Source organism: Lissotriton vulgaris, chromosome 2_1 (genome assembly GCF_964263255.1).
Source record: "Lissotriton vulgaris chromosome 2_1, aLisVul1.2, whole genome shotgun sequence".
Classification (NCBI taxonomy): domain Eukaryota; kingdom Metazoa; phylum Chordata; class Amphibia; order Caudata; family Salamandridae; genus Lissotriton; species Lissotriton vulgaris.
In genome coordinates this window covers 1,077,889,686-1,077,917,305 of record NC_141687.1, presented here as the reverse complement: position 1 = coordinate 1,077,917,305, position 27,620 = coordinate 1,077,889,686, and positions in this window count along the sequence as shown.

The following is a 27,620-nucleotide window of genomic DNA, read 5'->3' as shown; positions in this document are numbered from 1 at the left end:
TCCTAGCGAAGAAATCACCTATCCCACTCCAGAACTTAGTGACAAGGTATACACCTGCACGCGATTTGCGCTCCTCTTATGGGGGCCTACTTCAGGTTCCTAGGGTCAAAAGGGCCCGTATGGGCGGACGCTCCTTCCGTCATCTGGCAGCGAAAAGCTGGAATTCCCTCCCTCTCCATCTCCGTCTGGATCCCTCCGAATCCAGCTTCCGCAAGAACCTAAAAACATACATGTTCACCAGATAACTGATCACTGGTCTCCAACCTCGCACAGAGTTCTTCAGTTGTAGCGCGGGGACACGCGTCTGCGTAACCAAGCGCTTTATAAGCTACCCTTATTATTATTATTACTGCATGTATGAGGTAAGGCGAGAATGGTACTGATTTTCTGTATGGGACATAGCTCAATTTTAGAATTCCTATGGGTTGATGGCTGATAAATGAGGCGAGCCTTCTTTGATTCTTTGTTGATGAGAGAAAGTCCTGGAACTTTCTACAGTGGCTGGAAGGTGGGAGTGGTTGACATCTTTCTGAAGTGTAAATTAAACCCAGGATCTTCCTGTATTTTTTTCTCCAATGTGCTACTGAAGACACATTTGTGTTCTGGCTGGGTGGTTATGTCTCTCCCTTCGTTACACTCTTGTTTTAAATCCCCTCAGGGCACTCCCAACTCCAGCCACTCTTCTTGCTGATTTTGCAGCTCAGATACTGAAGCCTGAACAGCCTGAGTGAAATACACTAGCACCTCAAAGGACACCCTGAACAGCCTGAGTGAAATACACTAGCACCTCAAAGGACACCCTGTAGCACCCCTTAAATGCAAATTGAAACAAGTGTTGCGCTCACACATGTCCAAAGGACATGTGTGTGTGCAACATGCAACTTAGAAAAATGCTTTTAAAAGCATTTTTCTAAGTTTTCGCTATTTACCACGAGGTTTGACCTCGCGGTAAATAGCGGGCCGAAATTGCGAATTCGCAATTTTTAAATGGATGATGAATTGCATTTAAGAATCTCAAATAGAGATTCCTTAAATGTAATTCCTCGCAAAATAGCGAAATCGCTATTACCGATTTTTGCATTTGGGATGATGAATCCCAAATGCAAAAATAGCGCTTGCAAAGGGCCAGATTCTCAGAATCTGGCCCTTTGCGAGCCGATTTCGGCTTGATGAATCAGGCTGTATATTCTGCAGCAGGATGCTGCAGAAATCCTGTGCTATTGGGTAGCCGAAATTTCCTCCAGTGGAGTGATACAGGAATCAAGCCGCAGTGCTGCTGCTCCTGCCTCTGTGAGACTATAGGATGGAGACAATCCCTGCCTTTGCGTTTTATTTAAAGTTTTATATAGCACAAACATGACCCTTGCAGGTATCAGACAGCTTTACAATGAACAAGGCCACATATATAAAAATGTCAACATCATTAAGGAGGAACATGTAATGGGTTAATCTCCTAGAGAGAAAACCAAAGGTTCCAGGCAGACAGCAACCAGTAAAACAGATGAAGAACATAGTTTGTGAGAAATAGGCATGGGTGCCGGCCAGGGAGTAATCGTGGTCTGGATTATAGTTCATGGGTTCCCTGGCATACATTTGTTCATCAGTGTCCTTTTTGACTTCTTTCTTGAATAAGGCAGTTGATGTGTTGTAAAAGCTATGCCACCTGGCAATATGTCTGCAAGTTTAGATCCCTTGTATACACATCCTACGCTCAAGTTTACTTTGGTTTTTACTACAACGCGCCTTATCTTTGCAATAATTCAAAATAGCTGCCGGTTTTGCACTTTGAACCCAGCCACATGCTGGCTTATCATTTTGGTCGTTATTTTATGGTAGCAGCTGGTTTGCATTTGTTAATGATTTGCACAAACGCTTCACAATGATAGGTGTGTTCCATGTACTGAGGAGACAAATGGACCACAGGAGTAACAGAGGGCGAAAACGGAAGTGGAGAAACAGGAAACATCAGGCGCAGAGTACAAATGTGGAAAGTTGTAGAGAGATTCTTTCACAAGCTTTGTGAAGTTTTTAAAAGCTTTGCAGACTTTGGGGAAAGTTGCCAAGTTTAAATTCTGAGGATAAATATCTGCTAAAGTAGATTTTCTGCCTAAATCTTTGCAAATCCCACATTTAGAAACAGAATTCATGAGCACGAAAATGTTGTCACAGAAAAAGTAAGGTAAACTGTAATTCCGCTGCCCGATCTTCCTTCTTTCCGAAAATCACTAGTTACTTTCACTTTCATAAAATATTTATTTAAATCATGAACATCTACCCTAGATTTTAAAAGTCGCAGAATTGGAAACTGTGCATCTAGACAACTTTGCATGCAATACTTTTTTTCGCCATTAGAAAATATTTTTCCTGGTGACCGTCTTCAACTTTTGTAAGTCACATGGAGAGTATGGGGCCTTCCACCTCACTGACTCAGTCACTTCAACCTCTGTCACCTCTTCTGTACGGCCAGTCTCAGCAGGTAAAACGCCAGCATGACATGTGGGCTCTACCAGTATGAGCAGTTTCCCTGACTCTTTTAAATACCTATATGATTCTATTGTTAATTATCTTTGATCATTTTAGTATGAGTTCCCATACATTCAGTGACACCGCTCACGTTTGCCCAAAAGCATAGGATGAATGGACTGACCCGAGACCTGTCAAGACTTCCTAGTTCATTGCTAAATGTTTTAGTCGTGACTGAGTCGGAACACTTCTAAGTTAAAAGTCCTGATTCTGGCTTCTGGAAACCCAGTCACACTTCTATTTGATTGTCCTTCCTATAAGGGCCCACTAATGATCTCTCCTCTCAAAGTTCATACCGTTAAAATCCACTTGGCCTCTAAACTCTCATTGATCACATAAATGGCTAAAGTCCTTCGACTACCTTCGTTTATTCCCTGGAGCCTTACCTTTATGTCTACTCGTCCACTGATGTTCCTTGTCTTAGCAGCCACCATTGCTTGACTTGCAATGCTATCCATGAAGGGTTTACGGAACATACAATGAGCAAACTTTGAAGAATGCCGAATGAAGCCAGCCGCCACCTCTTAGGTCTCAAGTGTGCAGATCATATCAAGAGAGATGGAAGCAACTCTATTGCATACCTCCTCCATGGTTGGAAGACATCTTATGTAACCAATTTATTGACCTTCTGCATACCCACTTGACATCTAACATCAGTCTTCCAAACCCAACTCTCCATCCACCTGATAAGTCGCAAAAGTTTTAAGAGAAGAAAACTCGATGGATGGGCAACTATAAAGTAGAGCACAGAATACCCGATGCATAGGGTGAGGGACTGAAGGCCCTTATCGATACTTCAGTATTGCAGTATTGCAGGGTGCACCTATGGGAACTGGTGGATATGATGAAGATCAGCCCATACCATAGATGTTTAATGTGTCTAGGGATGTAGATGGACCATTATGGGTGGGGCTAAGAAGGGACCAGGGAATATAGGGGGAAGTTCGGCCACATGGAAGGGGTAAATGAGAGGTTGCAGGAGTAGGCAGTGATTTCAAGAGGACATGATAAATTAGACATTAAACAATAAACGATATGCAGTGCACATTAAGTATTAAAGGGTGGCAGCCTCTGTTCTCAGAAATGGAGCCCATATGGCCATGAAGAGTTCTGTATAGTGCTGGTGGCGATATATGACTCGTTCATATGTAGCCACTTTATACATTTTGGTCATTTACTTGCCGCAAGTGGGAAAGCGCAGAGACCACTGGTGTGCAGTATGAAGAGCTAGCATGTGGTTAGGGCAGTGGTCAGCAATCTACGAGTATGACCCATGAGGCTGGGCAAGTCCCCTGCGCTGTGTAGCATGACCAACATCTGAGGAGAGTATGAGGTAAAGCTAAGGAATAACTATGCGTTGAGCTGATTTGGGACCACAGTCGGTGGATGCCCTGGCAATCATAGAGGATGTGGGCAGTGTCATAATTAGGGGCATCACAAAGCAGGCCTTGGGAGTAATGCAGGAAGCCCCCCCCCAGTACAACTCCTGGATTGTTTCAAAAAGGCAGAATTTCCTCCTGGAATCTCGCGTCTCCCTTTCGAAGTCCCTGACCTGTTCTGACCATTCCTGATCCTCGTACTCCACTAGATTCATCCTTGTCCAGGGGTGGCTCCTCCGTTTGAGTGGAGGAGCGTCGCCCCACAGTCCAGAGTTGAAAAATTAAATGGTAATAAAGTTTATTTATTACCATTTTATTTTTCAGAAACCGACCGGTCCTGAACTGAGTGACTGAAGAGGGTGGGCCAGTGCTGTTGATTGGCAGTAGCAAGGAGTTTTGACAGTGCCCTTTAAAATGCGCATGTCCCTTTGGCAGGATGTCTTGTGACGGCCAGCAAGACATGCACACCATAAAGTTCTCTAACCTAGCTGTCTTAGACAGCTAGGTTAGAGGAAGATTAGGCCTCAAGCCCTCTTGAGAGTGCTGAGTGAGGTAGCTCCAACCAAACCTAGTGCTGCTCTAAAGCTGGTGAGGGCAGCGCCGGGATTGGTTAGGGGAGTTGGCTGGATCTCGCTGAAGAGAGACAACTGGTGCAGGAGGATATTGCGTCACGCCTCAAGGTATATATTTTTTTATTGTTCTATTATTCTTTTTTTCTCCATTCCACCCTCACTCCTCCCCCGCCCCACTGCCCTCTGTAATTGTCAGCTGCCACTGTCATTGCCATTTAGTACGTAGAAGGTTCAGGAGGTAAATGTAAGTGCTGGGTGATAAGGTGGCATAGGCAGGACATAATGCCTGTGAAGGAGCCCCAGAGTTTTAGGTATTGCTTAATGGGAGAGTCATGGAGGTTCCACTGCCGAGTCCCGAGTACGCTATGCAAGCAGTGGCGCACTTGCAGATATCGTCACCGTTGCGACTGGAGGAGACAAAGTTTATCCCGCAGGGTTTCAAAAATTTTAATTTCACCAGAAAAGAAAAGACCATCTATTGTGACTATACCAGTGGAGCGCCACGCTCCCCACAGCAACAGGTTTGCCATTAATCTTCAGGGCCGCATTGTTCCAGAGAGGGGCATGGGAGAATAGTCAATTGAGACACTGTAGGAGTTTGTGTGCCGGGTTCCAATTTCTCACTATACTTTGGATGATGGGGTTGGAGGTCAACACTGAGGGAGTATCGTATTGGTAGAGGAAGACCAGGCCAGGGCCACAGTGTGCGGCATTGTGCTCCTATTTTACCCAAAATGGGGGTTCAGTTGTCCCCATGGAGGACCTCTGGGTCAGATGGAGGGCCATAGAGTAGTGTTCGATGCAGAACAAGCCTAGGCCACCACTCCGTCTGTGGAACTCACTCCACCTTATCCGATCACTCAGAAATTCAAATCTTCAAATTCAGAAATGGTCTTTGGTTCACTCCAGAGTTAATCATATTGCAGGCAGGGAATAACTGAAAATTATTTTCTGGCTAAATAATGATCAAATACTGTATATATCCCTCTCTTCATCGCCCTAGATGTTTTAAGGCAGCCTCTATAAAAACAATTACAAAAACTGCATTAACCTCTTTGGGACTATATGAACCTTTGTAAAATGGGTGGAAAGCAAGCTTTGAGAAAGTTTCTGAATATACACAGTATAGCATCATTGTTTCTACTGGGACTGTTTTAAGCGGCTCATACTGCGGCTGCGTTTTTTCTGTCTAGATCCCTCGCAGGCTAATTGTACTATCTTTGATGGTTGCGCTTTTTCCCCTTTTATCTCCCCAAACACGACGCCAGCGCCCTGCAGCCCTCCTTCGGGCATGTTGGCACTCAACGCGTGCAGGAATCAAATCAAAATAAAATCGATCCATTCTGAAATGGGGCTCTCATCAAAAGAACAAAGATTCATTATCTCCAGCAGAGGAGAGCGGTGTTTCTGCTGAGGGGTCCGAAATATAAATGATCTTTCCAGACCTGAAGGGCGCACCCCGTCTTAAGACAATGATTCGCCTACTAGGAATCCGCGGGCTCCGGTTGCTGCATCTGACAGGGTACTGAATTTCAGTTTCTGCCAGGAGCTGATTTAAACATAACAACCTCTTCATGAACTTAAAAAAAGAATGTTACCATACTAGCAATAATTCTAAACTTAAGAGAAATGTAAGAAACTAGCCTGTGAGAGACAGTTGCTTTTATAAAATAAAAAAAAAACAACAATAGTTAAAGAAACTTGAAAGGCCAGTAAATCAAAAATCAGTTGATACATTTGGGCCTCGAATGCAAAAGTGTGGCGTGGGGGCCTAAGAAGATATTCAAACGTGAGTATAATGCTGCCGTAGGAAAATAATTTCACAGAAACAGTGTCGGATCCTCTGGTAAGGCGGAGGAGCGTCGCCCCACTGCTCACGGAGCAGTGGAAAAGAAAAAGAAAATTATATAATAACTGAATTTATTATGATTTTTTTTTTAGTATTGTCAGGTTGGGACGGGGCGGGGCTTGGCTCCCCTGACATCAGGAGGAGGAGTGGTTGCTTCATTCTGATGTGCGCATGATGCTTTATCTAGCCGTCTTGGTGCGGCCAAACCGTCATGTAGGCTTTGTATGTTCTCTACTCAGGCTGCATTACAGCCTGGGTGGAGAACATGCCCAGGCTCCCTGTCCCCGTCTGAGCACGGAACCACCTTGCTCAGACCAATCACAGCACTGCATTTCAGCATTGTGATTGGCTCAGGGGAGCCTGGGAGACGCATGAGAAGACAGAAAATGGGAGAGATGGAGGAGAGACGCGGCAATCAGGTAAGTGAATTTTTTTCCTCTCCCCTTCTGACCTGCTTCGCCACCCTTGTACCGTACCAGCCACCATTGGCAGAGAAGTAACCTGTTCTGTGGTTGACCAGGTAAGGGCAATGCCAGTTCCAGGCATGGAAATCAAAGAGGGACGAGTCGCCGAATAAGGCTACTAGGAATCCTAGTATGGCTCAGCGTAAGACAATTAATAAGGCTGTTTAATAAAAGGTACACGTTATAGTGGTGGACGAAGTTGCAAAGTCCAAAATGTCACCATTAAGCATATTTCTCTTGTTTGAATTTAGCTGGCTTGACCAAACATGAAGCTGGTTATGCAGAACTGTAGAGCGCAGTATCACCCGAGAGGGTGCCATGGCTCCGAAGCTGGTGACATCTCCAAAAAATATGGGTCTAGAAAAGGTGTCCTGCATGGCAACAGGAACCTTCCAAATTTTGTGCAGGGTGGGAAGCACACCTTATAAGGTCACAAGACATTGTTGGGCACAAAAGAATGGGAATATGGGAGGAATGGCACACACGGCAGTGGAAAGCACGCACTCAAGCTCGAAAAACTACATTTCCTAGACTTACATGCATAGCTCCAACCACTAAAGAACCAGCATTGTCAGGCACACTTCAGGGTCAATAGTAGGAAATCAAGTATTTCAGCCCCACCTGTAGAGAAGTCCCTTGTCTAACAACATCGGTTGTAATGACTTCAATTTTCGCTATAGTTTGCACTCAGCTTGTTCAACCTTTCACCTTTGTTGGTTTCTCCCTTATTCAGCTCCCCTCTTGTTCCCTTTCCCTTTGCTGGTGAATCCTGTTTCATATCCTCTTTGCCAGTTTGGCTCCTTGTCCAGTCTTTCGGTGCTGCATGAGTATCCATCTTCAGGTCCTCTGAGTAGTCTGCAGTACACCAGGGGCTGGTTACAGCAACCCCTCCGCTTGCATTGGGCGAAGGCCTTGATATCCTTAAACCTGGCCTGAGATACTGTGTCTCTAGCTTTTTTAAATAATAGTGTGCAGGAGTGTAAGTGGCCGGCTCCCACCTGATTTTTATTTATTTTATTTTTTGGAAGATTTATATAGCGCAAACTTGACCCGAAGGTATCGGGTATCAGAACGCTTTACATGAGCACCAGTTGCATTACATAAGGACACATTTGTTTTAAAGTAGGCAGGGGAGATTACGTGATTTGCCCAGAATCACAGGATGGTGAGCATCGTTGCCGAGACCCACACCAGATTCCCCAGATTTGAGATCGACAGCCTCCTTAGCTCCTTTTCAGCTGAGTCTTCTTTAACACCCTTCATCCAGTGCAGGAGGTTAAGCCAATTTTTAAGGGAAGATGGAGAGATTGGCCTTGACATCCACACACTCGTAACATAGCGTTCATGACAAACCTCTGTGATCACTCACATTTTTTAAGTCTCACCTACAGAGATCTTCAAGTGTTTGTTGAAGAAACACCTATTGTGGACAATACCAAGGCTTACATTGGGCTTTGCTCAGACCATGTTGAGTGCGATGAGGGTGGCGGCGGTGTACGTCAGGCGGGTCGGTCGGGGTCCTCGAGGGCCAGGGGTCCTGGCACTGGGCGCGGTCCAGGCGCGGACGGGCGCAGACGGGCTTACCTTTGGCGCGCCTTCTGTACCCTCCCCGCTCCCGCCTCCCAGCTGCTCCGCCCACCTGCGCACTTCGCCTTATATGGCGACCGTGCGAACGCGCAGCGGTCACGCGCAGCGGGCGCGCCGATTGTGCGCCGAAGGCGCGCCAAAGGTAAGCCCGTCTGCGCCCGTCCGCGCCTGGACCGCGCCCAGTGCCAGGACCCCTGGCCCTCGAGGACCCCGACCGAGCCGCCTGACGTACACCGCCGCCACCCTCATCGCACTCAACACCGGCCGAGTCCCAGGATGCTGCAGAGCCACCCCACGACGCGTCCACGGACCCTTCAGCTGCAACACCTGCAAGTTCACCTGCATCCGGACCTGCCCGACACCAGCACCTGCCATGCCGAACACCAGCAGCAACCACCTCAAGTGCATCCTGCTCAACACCCGCTCCGTCCACAGACACGCCATCGAACTCTGGAACCTCCTCGACACCACAGCCCCTGACGTTGCCTTCATCACGGAGACCTGGATGAACGCCTCCTCAGCGCCCGACATCGCCATCGCCATCCCAGAAGGATACAAGATCACCCGGAAGGACCGCAACGCCAACCAGGTGGGAGGAGGCATCGCCATCATCCACAAGAACACCATCCGCATCACGACCAGCACCGACAACACCCCACCCTCCGCCGAACACCTGCACTTCCAGATCCACACCGACCCGAAGACCACCCTCAGAGGCACCCTGATCTACCGACCTCCGGGACCACGCACTCAATTCAGCGAGGACATCGCCGACTTCGTCAGCCCGCACGCCCTCCCCTCCACTGACTACATCCTCCTGGGGGACTTCAACTTCCACCTGGAGAACAACAACGACTGCAACACCAGCACCCTGCTCGACAACCTCGCCAACCTTGGACTCAAGCAGCTGGTGTCCACCCCCGCCCACCTCGCCGGACACACACTCGACGCCATCTTCTCATCCAGCAAAGACATCGCCTTCAGCCACGCCACAGAACTCCACTGGACAGATCACAGATGCATCCACTTCACCTTCAGAAGAACGACGACCCACCACCACCAGCAACAGGTTGCCCGAAGAAGCTGGAACAAGATCACAGCCGACCAGCTCGCCGCCTCCCTGAGCCAGCACCCTCCGGCCAGCTCAGCGAACCCCAGCCAGGCCGCCGACAACCTCACGAAGTGGATCAGCAACTGCGCGGACGAACTCGCCCCACTGAGGACCCCGCCCAGCATACCCGGCAGTAAGAGAGCCCCATGGTTCACAGACAAACTCAAGAGCTCCAAGAAGAACTGCCGAGCCCTCGAGAAAGCCTGGAGAAGGGAACCCACGCCGGACAACAGGACCACCCTCAAGCTCGCCACCCGGAAACACCACCAACTGATCCGCATCGCCAAGAAAACGGCTTTCAAAAACCGACTGGACAACAACGCACACAACTGCAAGGAACTCTTCAACATCGTGAAAGAGCTCTCCAACCCCAACGCCGGAAACAACGACATCACCCCTTCGCAAGACCTCTGCAACTCCCTCGCCTCCTACTTCCACAACAAGATCGCGGACATACACTACAGCTTCAGCACTCAACCGACGCACGCCACGACCGCAGCATCGCCACCCACCACCACCCTCCGCGCCTGGACCCCGGTCAACACCGAAGACACCGTCCACACGATGAACTCCGTCCACTCCGGATCTCCGACCGACCCCTGCCCTCACCACGTCTTCAACAAAGCCGACGCTGTCATCGCACCCCACCTGCGGGACATCATCAACACCTCATTCGACACCGCCACCTTCCCCGAGAGCTGGAAGCACGCCGAACTCAGCGCTCTACTGAAGAAACCTACAGCAGACCCCACCGAACTCAAGAATTACCGCCCCATCTCTCTACTCCTGTTTCCAGCTAAAGTCATCAAGAAGACCGTCAACAAACAGCTGGCCACCTTCCTCGAGACGAATGGATCCCTCGACCCATCGCAGTCCGGATTCCGTGCCAACCACAGCACCGAGACCGCCCTCATCGCCGCCACTGACGACATCCGAGCCCTGATGGACAACGGGGAAACAGCGGCCCTCATCCTCCTAGACCTCTCCGCGGCTTTCGACACGGTCTGCCACCGCACCCTAGTGCAGCGCCTCAGCAACGTCGGAATCCAGGAGAAGGCGCTGGAATGGATCGTCTCCTTTCTCGACGGAAGAACACAAAGAGTCCGCCTACCACCGTACAAGTCAGAGGCCACCAAAGTCATCTGCGGCGTCCCTGAAGGATCCTCACTGAGCCCGACTCTCTTCAACGTCTACATGAGCCCACTCGCGGCCATCGCACGCCAACACAACCTCAACATAATCTCCTACGCCGATGACACCCAGCTGATCCTCTCCCTGACCAACGACCCGCCGCCGCCAAAGCCAACCTGCACGAAGGGATGAGAGAGGTAGCCGAGTGGATGACGACGAGCCGCCTGAAGCTGAACACAGATAAGACGGAGGTCCTCATCCTGGGCTCCTCGCCCCCCGCCTGGGACGACTCCTGGTGGCCCCCCGCCCTGGGCACCGCACCCAAACCGACGGACCACGCACGCAACCTGGGTTTCATCTTGGACTCCTCCCTCTCCATGACCAGGCAAGTCAACGCCGTCTCCTCGTCGTGCTTCAACATCCTGCGCATGCTTCGGAAGATCTTCTGGTGGATCCCCACAGAGACCAGGAAGACCGTCACCCAGGCCCTCGTCACCAGCCGACTGGACTACGGCAACGCACTCTACGCCGGAACCACCGCCAAGATCCAGAAGAGACTCCAGCGCATCCAGAACGCCTCAGCCAGACTCATCCTCGACATCCCACGACACAGCCACATCTCCGGACACCTAAGAGACCTGCACTGGCTCCCAGTCAACAAGAGAATCACCTTCCGCCTCCTTACCCACGCACACAAAGCTCTCCACGACCAAGGCCCGAGCTACCTCAACAACCGAATCAACTTCTACGCTCCCAAACGCCACCTCCGATCCGCCAGCCACGCCCTCGCCGCCGTCCCACGCATCCGCAGAGCCACTACAGGAGGAAGGTCCTTCTCCTACCTGGCCGCCAAGACCTGGAACTCCCTCCCGGCCGACCTGCGCCTGACCCAAGACCACCTCTCCTTCAGGAAGAAGCTCAAGACCTGGCTGTTCGAGCAGTAGTGGCACCCCCCCCCCCCAAGCGCCTCGAGACCCTACGGGTAGGTAGTGCGCTCTATAAATGTCTTTGATTGATTGATTGACCATTGCTTATCACTGGTTGGCTTTTTTGTTCATCTCATTTGCTTGCTTTTTACTTAATGTTTTTTTACCCTCTTTTTGTAGTTGTCCTTCCTTAGAGCATAGATTTTTTATCATTCTTTTGATTTAACTAGCATCACTTCCTCGGCTCACATTTAGGGAACTTCCTTTTTAGGTCGCTGCCTACCTGACAGCGTAGCTCAGTGCCGGACTGGCCGTAGGGGGCACCAGGTGCATCCCTTTTTTTTTTTACTGGGGGCCGGTTCTGCAGCAGTGCAAAACTGGTCCCTTGTAACAGGGCAGCAGCAGTGTTCTCACCAGCCCCCTCATGCCCCTCCCCCACCGGCTGGTCAGACCCAATTGCCAGGGCTGGTTTGCAATCCCAGTCCCGGCCCTAGCGCAGCTGTCTGGCTATGCGAAAGTCATTTTGGGGACTTTCAGAAAGATGGCCTAGGAATGCATCCCACATGTTGCTTGCTATTGGCTTTGTGGTTTGTAACCCACCTGTTCTGCCTATCCATTAGCTGGCTTCATTTGCTTTATGCCGTGCAGTTTGAGTTCATACATCCCCATGCTAAAGCCATGTTTACAGTATTCTTCCACAAACACGTTTTCTGCAATGTACAGGCCTTTAAGTCTTATCTTGTCACATTTGCTGGACATTCTAAGACTGATGTCAAATGACAAGCTGTAATTTTATGGGATCTTGGTGTTTATTTTGCTTTCAGCTGACTTCAAAGTGAGAGCGTTTATAGAAAAGAGGAATGCAGCAAACTTTCTCCATGGAGCCTGCTTTTGCCCTTTTAAAAATAATTATTTTAGACATAGCCATCTTAATATATCTTTTTCTTCAGCTGCACAAAAAAATGTGCAGGTTTTTTGCAAAATTTCTCTTCTTTGGTGACGCCATTTAAATTGTGAAACTGCCATTTTACGAACAAAGTACAAAACCGCATTTCAGTCTCAGCGTCAGCCTAACATATGGTGATATTGGGCAATTAGCACTGTTTAAGGCCCATTCACTGTCAAGCACAGGATACGATCTTTTCACAGGAAAGAACCCGCCACATTGTAACACATTTGAACAATATCTGGTTTTCACTTTGAAGTTTAAAGCATATGCTTAATTTATGACATCTGTGGCAAACACTTTTGGAAAGTTGCATGATTTTAAAGGCACTTTTAAGAAAGTTTTTTCGTTTATGTTTAGCTACACAATAATTTTGTATTCTGTCTGCAACTGTGCCTTTTTCGAAACAGATATATTACTGGATATAAACGATTTCCTCATTTGTCCTTTCAGGCACTTGAGACATGATTTGAAGGGTGCAGCAGGTGCAGTGGCACTGGGGCCAAAATGTTTAGAAGACCCACTTAACACTGATTGTTGCTAGATTTTACTGCAAAACAAGCAGCCACAAATACAGTTAGCTTGCAGGCACTAGGGTCGTGATTTGAATGCTGCAGCAGGTGTAGTGTCACAGGGGCCAAACGGTGTAGGAAACACACTGATCACCGATTATTGTGAAATGTTGCCACTAAACAAGCAGTCGCAAGCGCAATTACCTTGCAGGCACTATGGTTATGATTTGAATATTGCAGCAGGTGCAGTGACACAGGGACCAAAAGGTTTAGGAAACCCAGTGAACACCGATTATTGCTATATTTTACTACTAAACAATCAGTTAGCTGTGCTTTTTTGGTTATTTTGTAATCATAGCATACAAAGTAACATATAGCCTAAAGCATCACTGTAATAAAAGCTGTAAGCAATTGGACTTTACTGTCTACCTATAACTTATGTTACATTTAGTGAATTTTTATGGCATATTTTAACCGTTTTTGATTGTAAAATATTTCTGAATCTGGACACACTATTACCTTGGCTAGGGCATTCACCATTCTATAACATTAGCACTTCAACCACTGTAAACACTATATAAATAATAATAATTTACAATTTTTTTAGCCATATTAACTGAAAGTAAAAAAAACAAAAAATGCTATAACGCAGACAATGCTGGCTGTGCCATTCTGTTTTTTTTTTACATTACTTTCAGCCATTTGCAACTAAGCTAAAAAAACATTAGCAAAGCCTTTAAATATCACATAGGCAAGACCTATTGGCTTTGCCAGTGCTTGTTGATTTTAGCACCTAATGAAGGCACATGTATTTTCTTCCACTTTACCCTTTGTGCTATTTTCTCTTCACAATCAGTCCCTGTGCTCTTCATAATGCTTCCCCACAAAGATTCCATTGCTTCCATGCTGTTTTTTTAGGTCTCACCAGCAAACCGAATTCTTGTAAACCAGCAGTTCTTAACCTTTGGCCTTTTCTGTATACCCACGAATCAACAGTCAAAATCGGCGAACCCACTGCTTAAGAATTTCTACAATTTTAACACAGAAATTCAGAAACAAATATACATTGAACAAGCATACAAATTCTCATTCTATTTAATTCACAAACAAAAAGTTACAAAATCAGAATTTTGATTTTGATAAAAAGGTTTAAGTTTTCTATATCTGGCTTTATTTAAAAAGACTTAGCAAAATACTAAACTCTATGATATTTTTCTCTCTTTTTTGTTCTCTTGCTTTCTTTTTTGTCAGCGCCTACCAGTGCTTTATTTGAGGCTACCAATCGTCGATTCTGTTTGATGTACTTGCACTGTTCCCACAAACCAAGCAGAGGATATTTAGTTTAGCCTCCAATTTTAAAGTCCTTCACATTACAGAACATTTTAATATTTTCAGTTTAATATAATTCTTTTTTTCTATATGCTTTATAAATCTGCTAAAATGGTTTACTTTACTAAGCAGCTGTGGACCCCCCGAGGAGGCATTATGGACCCTGCGAACCCCAGTTTAAGTACTGCTGTTAGACCAGACCCAAGACATACAGCAGGCCTACAGCGGATCACTGAAATTATATCGACCTCAAAAATATCGAGTTGCCATAATATCGTTGACAAAATATCGATGGACAAAATATCGACTGGCTATCTTTAAACAGGTAAGTACTAAAATATCGACTCTAAAATATCGAGTTGCTAAAATATAGACTGTAAAAAATATCGTTTTTTTTAAATGTCTTTAAATTAAGTTAAAACTAATGTAGTAATAAATATATTTATTTTAAACTTACTTAAAATTATTAAATTAATGTTATATTAATAAATATTTATTTTAAATTAAAAAATATATAAAAAAAGAATACATATATATTTATATAATTTTTTTTAATCAAATAAACATATATAATCATTTTACCGTAGCATAGCAAAATAGTTAACATTTATTGTAACAACTGTAGTGAATTCTACAATAGCTAAAGCGTTGGATAGCGTAGGGGTAAAATTTACTTTTCCCACTCCAGTGGGTGCAACAGTAGGGAAAGCATTGGATAGCGTAGGGGTAAAATTTACTATTCCCACTCCAGTGGGTGCAACAGTAGGGAAAGCGCTGGATAGCGTAGGGGTAAAAATTACTATTCCCACTCCAGTGGGTGCAACAGTAGGGAAAGCGTTGGATAGCGTAGGGGTTACAATTACTATTCCCACTCCAGAGGGTGCTACAGTAGGGAAAGCGTTGGATAGCGTAGGGGTTAAAATTACTATTCCCACTCCAGAGGGTGCTACAGTAGGGAAAGCGTTGGATAGCGTAGGGGTTAAAATTACTATTCCCACTCCAGTGGGTGCAACAGTAGGGAAAGCGCTGGATAGCGTAGGGGTAAAGATTACTATTCCCACTCCAGTGGGTGCAACAGTAGGGAAAGCGTTGGATAGCGTATGGGTTACAATTACTATTCCCACTCCAGTGGGTGCTACAGTAGGGAAAGCGTTGGATAGCGTAGGGGTTAAAATTACTATTCCCACTCCAGTGGGTGTAACAGTAGGGAAAGCGCTGGATAGCGTAGGGGTTAAAATTACTATTCCCACTCCAGTGGGTGCAACAGTAGGGAAAGCGTTGGATAGCGTAGGGGTTAAAATTACTATTTCCACTCCAGTGAGTGCAACAGTATAAAAAGGCAAAACTTCATAATTAATTATAATTTATAGAAAAATTAGTACCAGGTAAATTTAATTTCCTATACCAATAACTTTTATTTACCAATTATTTTTAATTTCATGGACAATTATTAATTAATTAAACAATTTAATTAATTAACTTAATTAATTAATTAGTTATTGATTTACTTCCCACCCTATTCCCCTATAAACCCACAAACCACTACTGAAACTAATTTATTATAAATTAATTATTTATCAATTAAACAATTATTATTAATGACCAATTAATTTTTATTTAATTACCTATTAATAATTATTTTACAATTAATATTAATTTACATAATTAATTATTTATATTTAAATTACTACCCACCCTATTCCCCTATAAACCCACTACCCGCTACTGAAACTAATTTACTATAAATTAATTATTTATCAATTAATCAATTATTATTAATTACCAATTATTTTTTATTTAATTACCAATTATTAATTATTTGACAATTATTATAAATAATTACATAATTAATTAATTCTATTTAAATTACTTCCCACCCTATTCCCCTATAAACCCACTACCCGCTACAGATTTATATTACACAATTATTAAAAATTATAAAAAACGTACCTTATTTTCCATTTTCTTTTGTCTATATTCTATCTAGTCGATATTATGTCTAGTCTATATTTTTGGTTCGATATTTTGGCTATTAATATCGATATAACTCGATATTTTTGTAGTCGATATTATGTCTGGTCGATATTTTGTCTAGTCTATATTTTTTCCTCGATATTATGTCCAGTCTATATTTTGGATTCGATATTATGTCTGTTTACCGCCTACAGCCCATCCACTTCTTACTATTGGTTGGCTTCACTGTCACTCTCATTTACTTACTTTGCATTCAATGGCCTGTCTTGTGATTGTCCCGCCTCAGCAGCATTACCTCTTTACAATCCTTTTGACTGATCTACTTAAATCCTTACATGGCTCACGGTGAAGGAACTAAGGCGCCGATTACGATGGCAGGCGGACTAAGTCTGCCCGCCATCGCATAGGCAAAAGGGACCACCTGCCATAGGTGCAGCAGTCCCGCAATACAAATTACGATGCGCCGGTCACACTGGCGGGAGCATCCCGTATTTTTACATTGCGGCGGGCGGCAGCACCCGCCACAATGTAAAAATACATGTTTTGCATTTGTATGTACAAGGTGCAGGCACTGTGCGGTGCCTGCCACCTTGTACATGCAAATGAAGGGAGGTACCATAGGTGCCCCTCACGTGCAACACCCCAGCCCCCACCCGGCAACGGGCCCCCAAAGGCATTCTTCGCCTGTCTTTTTGCGGTGAGATCTCCGCCACAAAAGACAGGCATCCTAATGCACACGGCGGTACCTGCAAGGCACCCCCATAATGCCCCCATTGTAGCATGTCCCGCAAGGCAGGCGGAAAAGGACCGCCTTGCGGGCCCACAGCAGACGGTGTTTCCGTCTGCTGTGGTACCAATCCCATTCCCACCACCATCCTGATGTGGCAGTGGGAATATGGAGGTTGATGGCGGGCGGTCCGCCACCGTCAGGCCGGTGGTCCTCACCGCCGTCCCGGCGGTGGTGTACCGCCCGCCATGGTAATCGGCCCCTATGTGTTTCTTTTTCAATGAGCACTGCATATGAGTCAATGGCAGTGTGTGGTATCCTCCACTTCCCTTGCTTGTCCTTGCCTCTGCCTTATGTGTCCTACCTCTGTTCCATCTTGGAATGTGCCTTGTTCAAGGTGTTCCACCTTCTCTGGTCAGTTGCCTGCTGGTCTTTGGAGGATGAGGTCCCTAGTTTATATTATACAAAAGTTGTTGTGAGGAGTATGATCTTATTAAGAAGTGCCTCAATAATGCGCAGAATCTTGCTAGCTTTGATCCCACAAAAGATTCCTATATTATGACTGATGCCAGTTGCAAAGGTATTGGAGCTGTTCTTTTGCAGAAGGGTGAGGAAACAGACAACACCATACTCTTCATTTCAAGACCTCTAAGAGGTGCTGAGGAAAATTATTCCGTGGTGGAAAAAGAAGCTCTGGCTGTTTATTGGGCTGTTAATAAATTAAAGAAATTTGTCTGGGGCAAAAGGTTTTCTGTTATCTCTGACCACAAACCTCTTAAAGAAGTTTTTGAAAAAAAGGGGATTGATTGCATATCGCACAGGATAAGAAAATGGGTTGTCGCTTTGCAGGACTTCGAATTTGGTGTGTCTTATCTACCTGGATCTAATAATATACTTGCCGATTGTTTGTCCAGGCTCACGGGCAAGGCTTCTTCTGAAGAACAACGTGACGATTTTTTTTGTTGTAATGAAGACTTGTCAGAAGATGTAAAAGTTTGTGTGGTCACCGAGGGTGTTATTACGGAGGATGAGTGGATCAGTGAACTGAGATCTGATTTAGACCTTCAACAAGTCATTACATATGTTCGTGATGGTTGGTGTCTAAAAAAGGATTGCAATGATGTTGTGAAGTGTTTCTGGACTGTGAAAGATCAGTTGTCTTGGGTTGATGGAGTGTTAATGAGATGTAGCAGACTTGTTCCTCCAACTAGATTGAGACATAAGATTGTGGAGTATGCACACTCTAGTCATATGGGCATCGCAAAAACCAAATCAAGAGTCAGGGAAATCTATTGGTGGCCTGCCATGGACACTGAAATTGAAAGATCTGTGAGAGATTGTCCACAATGCTCAGTTAGTGATAAGATACTCAAGTGCAGAACTCAACCTATGGTAATCAGAAAACAGTCTACTGGCTCATGGGTTGATGTCTCATTGGATATCTTAGGTCCTGTCAAAGTTAGCAGTCAAGACAAATATGTTATCGTGTGTGTTGACATGTTTTCAAGGTGGCCGTTTATTAAGGTTGTGAACAAGGTGGATTCCTCTTCTGTGGTTACCTTTTTGGATGAATTGTTTTCCAATGAAGGTCTGCCTAACTCGGTGCTCACCGATAATGGCGTGCAGTTCGTCTCTGGTCTGTTTGAGAGTTTTCTTAGAGAGAGAGGGATTCTGCACAAGCGTGCCTCTGTTTATCATCCAGAGAGCAACGGTGTTGTAGAGAGATTCATCAAGGTCCTGAAAGAAACGATGCAATTAGCTCTGGTTTCCAGCTACAATTGGGAGGAAGCTATTAAAAAAAAAGTATGTGAGTATAGATTCACCACACATTCCTCTACTGGTGTGTCACCTTTCGTCTTGTTCAAGGGAAGGTCTCCTTGCACTCCTCTCAAGCCTTCTTGGGTTGGTACGAAGATTGGGGTTAATGACACTTTGAGCACTGACTGGAAAGAGAAGGAGTTGGGAAAGGCAGCGAAAAGGAAGGTTGAGTACGACATAAGAAAAGCTGCTAAAAAAACCGTGGTGAGAGTGGGAGATGTGGTAAGGATTAAATTGCCAGAAAGAAAGTTTGGTGTTTCAAAATTCAGCCAACCAATCAAAGTTATAAAACTTCTAGGTAATGCAGTTAAGACACAGGATCATAAGGTGTGGAACCTCAGCAGAATAGCTGTGTGTCGCGCCAAGAATATGGAAGACAATGTTTTGTGTCATTCTCCTGTACCCTCAACCTCTGTTCCTGTTAGAAGATCTACAAGGAAGAGTTCTGTTCCTTCTCGTTTTATTGACTGAGTTCTTGCTCACTTGTTACTGCAAATGTAACTGTTTTGCTTCACATTTTCTTCCCTGAATGTTCACCACACCCTCCACCCACCTTTTGTGTTTTATTGATAAGAGGGAGGTCTTGTGGTATCCTCCACTTCCCTTGCTTGTCCTTGCCTCTGCCTTATGTGTCCTACCTCTGTTCCATCTTGGAATGTGCCTTGTTCAAGGTGTTCCACCTTCTCTGGTCAGTTGCCTGCTGGTCTTTGGAGGATGAGGTCCCTAGTTTATATTATACAATAAACTTCCTTCCTTTCACCTTCACCTGCCTGGACTTCATTTATTGGATGATTCTACACAGTGCTGTGCATGTGTTTACTTGCTCTCTCTTGTGTGTTGCCTCCCTCTTAAATACTCATTCCCTAGTGCTTCCCCACCACCTGCCCCCCACCCGCTCCTCCATTGCAGTCCCATTCCTTCCGGTACTTTACTTTAAATGCTACCATTATGTTAAGGCCCCAAGGTTTCTATTTAGTCTTGGGCTACTGGGCATTCCAAAACGCACTTTCGTGTTGATGAACGTAAAAAAAAAATATTTAACCTGTGGCAACCACTATCTTGAATGAGTAAATAGAAAAAAAGAAAATGGTTCCAGTTTCTTTCTGAAGGTAATCTCATGCGTGATGTAGCATGCGCATATATACATCATCAAGCATTCCAGGCTGCATCATCCCGTCTTTTTTTATCAATTATTGGGTTTCTTTTCCGATGCTGCACAACATCTGAAGAAAGCATGGGCGAAGGCAATAAGTGAACAAGGCAAGACTACTGACTTTGCCAATATTTGTATTTAACTTTAAACACCTCAACCCCCGTTTTCTGTTGTTCTCTGCTTTCATCCTGCTGTTGCTACTCAGCTGCCCCCTACACTCTCCTCCATCTCTCCTCAACACTCCTGTTGAGTTACTTATTTTACATTTTTGGGGGATTTTCCATCAGATGCAATTTGCTGCCTACCCTCTCCTTTCTTACATACCCTTTTGAGCACTCTTTACTCATTTTGTTTATTAATCAGTCCAAGATAACACCTGTTATCTTTGAACAGCAGTTTACATAAAAAACAAAATGGTGGATGCCTCGTGCCATGCAGGCCGACCGACTCGTCGCTGCAGGGGACCCTCATAAGAGGGCGGACACCGTAGTGCCGCAAGATGGCAAGCGCACCAGCCTTTTGGGTTGCAGCGGCTGGCAGCCAGCTGCAGGCGCGTCACTTCCGGTCGGGAGGGGGGGGGGGTGTTCGGGGTATTTAGGCTTCCCCCTCCCTCTAGACGGCCTCTTTGTCGTCCTTCTTCCCTCGATGTTGGGTCGTGCCATAAATCATAGGAAATAAGGTGAGCGATTATCCACTTCTTGCCCGCTCCCCCCATTATGGGGGTTGAGATGGGCCGGGCGGCCCGCTTAGCGAAGGGCCGCTGATGCTGGATTGTATTATTTTTGAGTGTAATATTGTTGAGTGTACTATTGTCGAATTTTGTGCTTTTGCCTTGTGGGGGATTGGGGCGGTCTGGGCACGGCGTGTGGCTTTCCTCGGCACTCCCCTGGGGTACTGACCACAGTTATGCTTTGCTCGGGCTTCGATTGGCCCCGCTACACTTGTTATCCTTTCAGTTGTTTATTTTCGGGTTAGGGCCGTTGTTGTCGGGGCAAGTCCTCAATTTCCTTTCTACGGCCCGTGTCTGCTGCAGGGGGTGGGGTGTTGGGCCGGAGTTGGTGTGTGGCGTAAGACGGGACACGTAGGGGTACAGGGGACTGATGCCCGTATTAGATGTATTTTTATCCTCTGGCAGATGGGTTGTGTGTTGTGCTTCCCCCCCTGGGGGCTATGCCGGTCCCTCGGCCTTGCACTAGACGCTCGGTAGGACAGTCCGAGGAGAAATTAAAACTGTGTGATGTGGCCGACTGGGGAGAGTCCATTCACGTTGTATTTGAAGCGGAGGCCCCCTCCTCTCTTTCCCTGGGGGAATGAGGGCTGTATTGTTTTTTCTCCATTTGCGAACGTAGTGTCTCTTGCGGCCTGTATGTTTGGGGTATTTACAAGGTAATATAAGGGTCTGGCACTTAGGACCATGCATTTTTCAGCGCCAGGCAGATGCCATTTTGGCGACCAGTGTAGCGTTGGGTCACTGCTTACGTAGGCTTGGGCGCAAGGTAGCGGCCATTTTAGTGTCCAGGGCAGCCTTTGGCCACTGTGCACGTAGGCAAGGGCGGCAGGTAGCGGCCATCTTGGCGACCCGAGCTACCTCCGGTCTACGGGGACATGGGCGCAAGGGTCCGGCCATTTTGCCACCACTTTGACCTTTTCGCTTGCGTTCACCTCCCGCGGTTTCTGGACGATTCTTTCCTATTTCGTGCTGCCTTATGCAGCTTTGTCCCACGATGGCAGTGTTCCTCCGCTGTATCCCCTGCTACCCATTTTCGGCGTTATGCCCTCGCACCCTTACATGACGTGGTTCGCCCCTTTCCTTTCCCTCTAGGGGGGGCCCGGGGTTGCTTTTCTTGTATACTTTCGAGCAGGGCAGGCTCTATTGGCGCAAGCGGCAGGCTGTCCGTCTTCCCCCCCCCCCTTCCCCTAGGACACGGCTTTCCTTGTGTCTGGTGCGGATCTTTCCCCCCCCCGGTTTGAAGATGTGCCCGAGCTGGGGGGGTGGGGGGGGGGGGGGGCAGGGGCCTGAGGTTGTAGCGCAGCGGGCGGCTCGCACTCGGATGTGCGGGGACTGCGTTGGGGGCCTCTCCCGGACCACGGCTGCACACTCTGTGTGGGTGTGGCGCGCTGAAGGTCATTCTGGGGAGCCAGGTCACAGCGCTGTGGGTAGCCCTTCGTGCTGAGGAGGTAGGCGTTTGGTGGCCGGTTATGGAAGCATCGACTACTGCGCATACACCTCCTCGGGCTCATACGTATGCGCATAAAGATTTTAAGCACATTTCGAGCATAACAGCAACATGCATTAGTCTTTATTCTAGCCATATCCGTAATTTCAGACGCTGCGCGCTCTGACAACGCTGCACCTTAAGACCCTCGCGATGCAACGCGTGATCCCTATACTGCGAATGGACGTCCTTCGCAAGCAATGCGTTTCTGTGCGCTAATTCCTTTCTGTCGCTGCACCGGGTGACCCCTACATCGCTCCCATGCACAGGGTCTATGCGTGCCCCTCTAAATTTAATGAGGAATAACCCCATAGGATAGATACCCTTACAACTGCACGGGGCGAACTCTGATCGCCCTTCTAGACTTAGGCTTTTTTGTTGTAGGAGTCGGATCGAGTAGTTTGCAGGGTAATTAGGGAATCTTTCCCTCCAGTTACCTAACAGAGGCGGACTGGCGGGGGTGGGAGGGGGGGAAGTTCATGCGAGCCGTGTTCTCCTTTGTAGGACGTTTGGAGTGACGTCAGGCGCTCCAACCTAGGTTTCGTTCAGGCCGGTTGCTTACCTCATTCCCTAGTGGAAGGTTATGATGAATTAGATGCGGCTTTTATTGAGTGGCACTAGGGCTGCAACTTCCCCTTCCCCCCCTCCCTGGTATCGGGCACGTGCCCTTAGGTGCTTAGGGGTTATACACTAGGGCGGTCAGGGCTGAATTATGTTTGTATAAGTCGGCACTAACATATGTGTACTTTCAGGAAATGGTTACGTGTACGATTGGCGAGGACTGGCTGGAAGGAAGCTGGGCTATGGGGGCACGGCGCCAGAAGCTGAAGGAGCAATGCAGATGGAAAAGCTCAGCTGAAAGAATGAAGGGAACGTTATGACAATGTCTTTTATCTTTCAGGATCTAAAGCAAAGTAAGCAGTGCAAAGGACGAGGAATCGGTCCAGGGGACAATTGGTGGGCCAGATACAGGTATATGGTTAAGGACCAGTCCTTGGTGTGGACATAGAGGGAGGGTGCGAGCACACAGAAAGGGAGAAAGAACACGACAGAGTGTTGTCAGAAAGATTGTCACCTACAAGTGCACCAACTAACGTTACCTATTTCCCTCCATAGCACCTTTTTCGCTCTTTCTCGCCTAGTTTATTCCGCATCGATCGCACTTTTCGTTTCCACCTTATCGCACCATTTTGATGTAAGTATTGAGTGTTCTGGGACATGCACCAGTTGTTAACACAAGACGGACAGGGTACTTTTCTCCATGTGTGTGCTGTGGCTGATCCTATTTTTTATCCCCAGATCCCGTGAGGGCGAACAGAAGTGAGAATGGAAAGCCAAAGTTCCCCTCCCCTCTTTCAAGAAAATACCCAGATGGAGGACTCGTTGCTGGGCACCTCCCAAGACGCAGTGTGGGCAGACTTTTTGGAGATGGCAAAGCTTAAAGGCCTTGCTTGGCCACAGAGTTTGATGCACAAGCCAGAGCCAGATGATTCTGGTTTCCCGGGTGAATCTCCATCGTCGGATACCCAGAACAGTGCCGATGCCGCTCCCTCCAGGCCCAAACGGATCAGAAAGCCCACTGTTAAAGATTTCCCCCTGGAATCTCTGCCGCAGACACGGAGCAAATCGGTGGCGAAGCCCCTTGAGGTACCGTCACAGGGCGCAAGTGCTACGCCACCGCCCCCTGTCCTCTCTAAGGACAACCAGGCTGCCCAAGGTAATTTCGCAACAAGAGACGATCTGGCTAAAATGATGGACACATTGAACAATTTTATGGGGCGTTTCTAAGGGGGGTTTACTGCTGCTAGATCCCCTCAAGTTGGGGGTAGTAGTGTTGTTAGCGTGAGTCCTGCTCCAGCAGCTTCCACTGTGTGGTCATCTGTGTAAACTACTAAGCAAGGGGATACAGTGCAGGCCGCGACTACCCCCGTGGCTAATACGAATACGACTGAGGCGCAGAGTGCGGCGCCGTTAGGGAGTCCACCCGCCGCTCCTCCCCCGGTCATTCCATTGGTTCCCAGCACGCCCTCGGCCGCTACAAATGCTTCTGAAGGGGTGCCTCCTACTGCCAGCCTAGTGCCCGTTCCCCTGCCTTCCCCTGTTCCTGCGATCTCCACCGCACCGCTCCTTTCTGGGCGATGCTCCTTGGCTTGGCAGGTACCAAAAGCTGCCAAAGAGGGTATTTGGAAAAGGGAGTTTATAGATATCTTTACCCTCCTTATGTTGGGTCAGGAAGGCATGGAAGCTAGAAAGTTTGGGGCAAAGGAAGATGACAAAAAGATAAAGTATCAGCCATGGCCTAAAAAGAACATTGCTAATTGGCTAGAAGCTTTCTCCATTTTAGCGTCTGTCACCATGGAAAGATTTCCTGAACAGGGCCCAGGCCTGGTACAATATTCTAGGATTATTCACAATGAGGCCTTGAAATGGGGTGGTAATGGTTGGATCAATTACGATAGGGAATTCAGAAGGAAAATGTCTGAGTGCCCAGAGATGAACTGGGATCAGAAGGAGGTGCAGCTCTGGATGGAGCACCTGGGAGCACGGGGTCAGCTTTCTGTTGGAGCAACAGATAGCCTTCCCAGTGGGCAGTCTTTTACAGGGGGGTCCTCCCAGTTTCGGGGTAAGGGTAAACACGCCTTTCGTGGAGGCCGCAGAGGGGGTAGATCCAGAGGTAGCTTCAAGGGATCCCCCCCGGGCACTTGCCATCTCTTCAACAATGGGTCTTGCTCCTGGGGTAAGACATGCAAATTTGTTCATGCCTGTAACACTTGTGGGGGACCCCACCCCGCAACATCATCTTCATGCCTCTCCAAGCAGAGCTCTCAGCCAGCAAGTAAAGGGGGACAGTAATTTGGTGACATGCAGCGTGTCTCCTTTTCAGGCTACTCCGTGCACGCTTTCAGACCCTCCCCCGTTGCAGTTAAGCAAGCATTCTGGGCGCTCGCTTTTTCCAGTTTCACCCTCTCCTCCACAAATTGTGCACCTGCAAGCGCCACTAGGAGGGTCCCCTGTGATCCTTGACAACATCACTCTACTGCTCAGGCGATATCCTTTAGTGGCAGACAGCCGCTTGCTGTTGTGCGGTTTCCACAAATGTTTTAAGATCCCTTTCACAGGTGCTCTGGGGAGCAAGGATGCTGACAATCTAAGATCTGCTAAGGATCAACCAGAAGTGGTGAGGGCGAAGGTGGAAAAAGAGAGAACTTTGGGCAGAATAGGTGGTCCTTTCCTACACCCACCTCTTGAGAATTTTGTTGTATCTCCCCTGGGGGTCGTTCCCAAAAAGGAACCAGGAGCCTTTAGACTCATCCATCACCTTTCCTACCCTAAAGGGACTTCGGTCAATGATGGGCTAGAGGAGGGAGCATGCTCGGTATCATACTGCACACTGGATGTAGCATTGGATCTGGTCAGGAGGGCGGGCAGAGGGGCCTGGTTAGCCAAAGCAGACATTGAATCAGCTTTCAGGTTATTACCAGTGCACCCGAGCAGCTATCACCTGCTAAGTTTCAAGCTAGACGGCAAGTTTTACTATGATAAATGCATGCCCATGGGTTGCGCTGTGTCCTGTGCGTACTTCAAAGCTTTCAGTTGTTTCCTGCAATGGGCACTCCAAGACACATACGGTGTTGGGGGGTGGTAAATCATTACTTGGATGACTTTTTGTTCATCGGGAGTGACGGGACACAGCTTTGCTCTCAGGCCCTGGCAGACTTTGTTCTTCTCACAGACCACCTGGGGGTACCCCTTGCTACTGGTAAGACAGTGGGGCCAGCGCAAATTTTGACTTTCCTGGGAATTGAGATCGAGACGATTGCAGGGGAGTCCAGATTACCAGCGGATAAGGTGCGCGACCGGATTAACAAGATTCAGACGCTGGTAGGGCTGGACAAGGCTTCCCTGGGGTGCATCCAGGGCATCTTAGGTCTCCTCAATCTTGCTGCCAGAATCATCCCAGCAGGTAGGGTCTTTGCCAGGAGACTCGTTAGGGCTACTGCAAATATATCCGAGAGGCTTGGCCAAGAGCGAGAGAGGAAGCCACCCCCTTCCCAGCACAACTCTGGTACCTTTTGAAGTTGTGAACAGAATGAGGGCCCTGGGGGAGATGTCGTTGGCACCGAACACTAACAAAAGATACAAAGCATGTGTGAAAAAATGTTGTGCCACTGTGGGGTCGTGCAAGGACTCTGGGGCAGCCGCAGAGTTGAAAGTTGAGGCCTTCATCCTGTGGGCCAAAGATAACAAAAAGAGCCATTCTTGGATATCAGGCCACCTAGCAGCCATTAGCCACAATGCCAGGTTGAAAGGGCAGGCTGACCCTACCAGGACCTTTGTTATCAGGGCAGCTTTAAAGGGGTGGGCTAGAGGTGAACCCAAAGTGCCCGACAACAGATCACCCATTGATTTCATAACACTCCAAAGAATGATCTTGTGTTTGCCTCAGGTTACTTCCTCTGTTTACGAGACGGCTTTGTTCGCATCTGCTTTCAGTTTAGCTTTCTTTGGCGCTTTCAGGATCTCCGAACTGGTTGCCAAATCTAAGAATGACACGTCAGGTGTAGCAATGTTTCTGCAGGATGTGTTGGTAATAGGTGATGCTCTAAAGATCACCCTGCATCAATCCAAAACTGATCAGCGGGGAAGGGGGATAGAGTTTTGGTTACAAAGCCTAGGCTCGCCAAAATTTTGTCCAGTGAGCCTCCTGGCGGCTTACCTAGCCATCCGCCCAGATAGTGAGGGTTATCTCCTCTTGCATTCAGATGGCACGCCGCTCACTAAATATCAAGTGGAACATGTCATGCATGCATGTTTGTCTTCGGCAGGTGTCTCTACTGAAGGCAAACAGTCGGCACCCACTCCTTCCGCATAGGTGCAGCAACAACTGCATCCACTGAAGGGGTGCAAGTAGAGGGCATTAAACAATTAGGGAGATGGACCTCAGACTGTTATAAGAGGTACATCAGACCAGATAACAGCAAGTAGTTCTCAGAGATTGCAGAATAATTTGTGAAAGTTTTGTTCTGGGACTGTAAGCAGTAACCTGTAATTTTGGGCACTCTTAGCCCTGTCCCACAAACTGTGTTTTGCTGTGTATGTTTTGCAGTGTGGTTTTCATGCCAGTGTGTTTTATTGCATGTTTTAATAAAATAGTTACGTACAACACTTCTCTTTATTTACCAGGAACCACGGTCTGGGTGCTGGGCCACAAGGGGGTTTCCAAGTTGGCTCTGTGGGCTGAAAGCAGGAAGTGGAATCATGGGTTTAGCAAAACTCAATTTGTATGGCGAGGAATTACTGGCTTGCGTTGGAACGGGGTGCTGGGCTTGATAAAACAAGAATTACAAGGGAACGCCCACCCCCCAGACGTGCTTATCCTGCACCTGGGAGGGAATGACTTGC